Source organism: Amphiura filiformis, chromosome 20, assembly GCF_039555335.1.
Source record: "Amphiura filiformis chromosome 20, Afil_fr2py, whole genome shotgun sequence".
NCBI lineage: Eukaryota > Metazoa > Echinodermata > Ophiuroidea > Amphilepidida > Amphiuridae > Amphiura > Amphiura filiformis.
Genome location: NC_092647.1, coordinates 60,602,817 through 60,606,952, shown reverse-complemented (window position 1 = coordinate 60,606,952; position 4,136 = coordinate 60,602,817).

Here is a 4,136-nt window from a genome sequence, read left to right as displayed (position 1 = left end):
TCACATCATCACATGAATGTAATGACCAGCAGTTGGAGGGGCAAAAATCAACCAATTTTGCGCATTATTATGTTTTGGTGAATCCAAGTGTGTAAAAATATTGGATCCAAAACATAATAATGATAAAATTGGATGCTTTACACCCAATATTTTTTGGTCTCGCTATGAGTTTTAAAATATTGGACTCGACTAAGTCTCGTCCAATATTCTAACACTCATAGCTCGACCAATAAATATGGGCTCAATCGATCCAATTTTATATCAAAATTGCAGCTAAAAGTGAATTTTTTTCGTAATTTTGAGTTTTAACTGGGGGTAATTTTTCCCCCTGTGGTGCCGCCACTGGTAAACAGACAATTCTGACTTATGAGTGACAAACAGTTATTAATAATTTAAGTATATTAAAAAGGACACACAAAAGCTCACAAGGTTTAACATAAGTATTTGACATGCAAGAGACATATAATATCAAAGGAGACATGTGCAAAAATGATTATAGCTAAATGAATAGCACAACTACAAAAGAATTTGCTAAAGTAAGTGTTGTGGAACAAACATGCAACCTGAAGGAACTGATTTGGAATTGTCAGTGCGTCTAACACAACTGGTTTTGCCCAGTGGAAGTCCTAATGGTCATGCATATCGGACTACTCCAGTTGAAATCCATACACCACCTATGGAACACATGACCTTGATCTCCCACACTGGGTGGTGGTGTAGATTTCAAATAGAGCCACTCATTCAGGTAACGTCTTTTGAAATTCACATGCCCTGTGTGGAAGATTAAGGTCATGTCTCCCATGTACAGTAAATGGATTTCAACTGGAATAACCTATTTATCCATTTAATTAAAATCAATTCAATGAGAATCTTCTAAATGGATAGACAAATCACCATGGTCATTTTACTCCTGGCAACCAAATAAACTATAAGGACAACAACAGCAAACCATACAAAAAAATGATAAAAACAACAAGCTGTACTAAATGTGATTCTAAAACAGACTATAACTTTGTTGGGCTGTGTAGTGCATTTCTCAACTAGTTTGGATATTATAAGTAAAGATTGTGTGTTGCAGTGGTCCATAGAACTGCACGTTCTTGTATTTGTTAAAGTTCTTGGTGCTTTCAGATAATTTGCCCCATTTGAAACAACATTTTTTAAAAATGCTGAAGATGTTTGTTGAGCTGGTTTTGCAAGATGTGGTACGTACATGTATTTTTGTGGGGAGATTTGTCGAAGTTCATTTTCATGTTCAATTGTTTGTACAAAAACCATCAGCTAACTTTGTAAATAAAACTTTGTAAACAAAACAAGATGTAGTTTTGTGTCTTCAGACCTACAACTTCTGTGTCCTGTCGCAACTTGTCTAAATGTAGAAAGAACAAGAAGAAAGCTACTCTCACCAGCTTTTCCGGTAGGGACTTTTAAAAAATGCCCCCCCCCCCGTGTAGTGGAAGTCTATTGAGACTCATATTTTGAGGTGTGTTCTGCTATAACCAACAATGGGATAAAAATGTGCATTAAATGGCTTCAATTAGGACTTCATTTTGAAAAGAAATCCAACATTTCATGGGGGCACATCCCCAGTGTTGGGGGGAAGCAATTTAGAGGGAACCATCATTTTTTGTTCTGTCAGACTTAGTAATTTTAGCTGAAAATGAAGGCAAATTTTGTTATTTGATGGGCCAGTGCACATGGTTTATTGCCACATGGTCTTCTGCAATTTTGTTTAATCACGGTCTAACACCATTTGGTGTATTACCAAATAGGTTAATAACCACTTAGTCTAATAATCATTTAGTCCAATGACCATTAAGTCTATTTTCATTTGGTCTAATGATCATTTAATCTATCAACCATTTAGTCTAATAACCACTTGGTCTAATAAATTTTGATGGCAATTAGACTGTTTTTAGACCAATTGGTTAGTAGAACAATTGGTTTAAAGATGGTTGTTAGACTAAATGGTTGTTAGACCAAATGGGTGTTAGTTGAAATGGTTAGACCAGATGGTATAAGACCAAATGATTTTTAGATTAAAATGGTTTATTAGATCAAATGGGTATGGAACTAAATGGTAATTTGTCTAAATGGTTATTGGGCAAAATGGTTATTGGATATATTTGTTAAAGACCATGTGGGTTTAGACTATGTTGGATTTATACTATATGGGTATCAGACAAAATGGTTGTACCGTAGCAAAAATGGCACTTCCCCCAGCCCACATAGTTACGCCACGGAAACCAAAAGAGGGGTCAAAATTCCCATTTCATGGAAAGTTACCGCTTTCAAATTCACGGGAATTTTGCAACCCTTCGGCAAGTTCCTCCCAAGCCAAAATGGAGGGGAGGCAAGCGATTTTGGCACACATGTATTTAGCTCCCTTTAGCTACACTCTTAGGCCAAAAAAAAATTGTTTGCTTGCCCTCGAATGAATTTAAAAAATTGGGTCGGTCGGTCTGGATTTTTTTTTTCTTCTTTTTTTTTTTCCAATTACTAGCAAACTCTGCTGTTTGTATTAATTAAGGCTCAAAATATAAAAAATCAGACAATCTTGGTGTCAAAATGAATCGACTAACATTACAAAACAACTAAAATGTTTAACACAAGCTCTAAGATACTTTTTTTTACATCTTCAGAATGCAAAAATTTGAAAAAAAAAACTTTCAGGAATTTCCAAAAATAAGGTCGGTATTCATTTATACAGTAAATAGAAAAAATATGATTTCCAAAATTAGGAATTCGGTCAGTTGAGGGCAAGCAAACATCCTTTTTTTTTTTTGGGGGGGGGGCCTTATAGCCTATATATAGAAAAAAGGGTTCTTGCCCAGGGGTTCTTGGATGTCCTCGGTATAATAGAACCCTCTAGAGAAAAGGGTTCTTGAAATTTCAGAGCCTTTTCAGGTCTACATGTACTATGGTTTTCCAAAAATTTGGCATTTGTGTAGTTGAGAGGGGAACAAATTGTTTGGCAGGCTGAGAAGGTGGAAACAATTTTGGGCGGGTTCAGTGATACACCATTTGGAAATTTTATCCCCCCTGCCCTGCGCTGCCCCCCCCCCCCACCTCCGCTGCAAAATGTCTTTTTATAACCATGTCAAAATGGGCCGTAACCTGACATGTTGGCATAGGCGTAGAATATAGAATAGATCCCATGGGGGGAGGTAAATCCCCCAATATTTTGCCAGGGGGTGGTCCATACAATCATCCCCAATGTTGACGCCTGTATGTGGGTTTCTGACCAAATTAATCTCATATTTGGCCATTTTAGCCAAAAGCCCGAATTGATTCCACTTTTGCACAATATTTCATCAGTTTAGCTTCTTTCGCGCGCATTTGTACCATAAACTTATTTTGTTGCCAAAAGGTGCCGAATTCACTATATTTCAAGAAATTTTTTCCAACCCGATCCCCCCAATGTCAAAAAGAAATCTACGCCACTGCCTGTTGGCCTGCCATGCAAAATAAACATTCCGGTACAAACGTGTCATGTGGGGCAGCCCCAAATATTTTGGGGGCCGGGGAAAGTAGTACCATTGGGCCCTAGGGCCAGGTGCCATTGCCCCACCCCCCCCCCCATATTGTAAATTTTCTGGAGCCTCTGTAGGCCTATTTAAATTGTTTGTCTGTGACTACAATGACTGAAAAGTATGTTGGTCTTTTCAGGACTACTAAAAGTGGGGTCAAAAAAATTTACACCATAAAAATGGGGATAAAAAAAACCAATCCTTTTTAGGGGAGATCAAAACAATTTTGATGTCCGAGGATCCATCTTTTCCACCCCACCCTACCAAAGTATGAACACTCCCTATATAATAGGCCCTACATTTTTTTTTTTCAACTCGTCACACGGGACCTGCCATAAGGGGGATGTCATTTTCTTGCAGGGGGGTCATGAATATCTGAGATGAATATACCTACGTCTGGTGACCGGAGTAAATTTTTTTATACCCCCCCCCCCCCCCATCGTGGGCAAACAAATTTTAAGACCCCCTATCTTGGGTGAAAATTTTATGACCCCCCCCACACACACACACACTTCCGCTGAGTCAAGACAAATTATTCATTGCCGGGACAAAGCCTAGGAGCGCGCCAAAACTTTAGAGTGAAGAAAGTGTGCGGAGTGCATTAAA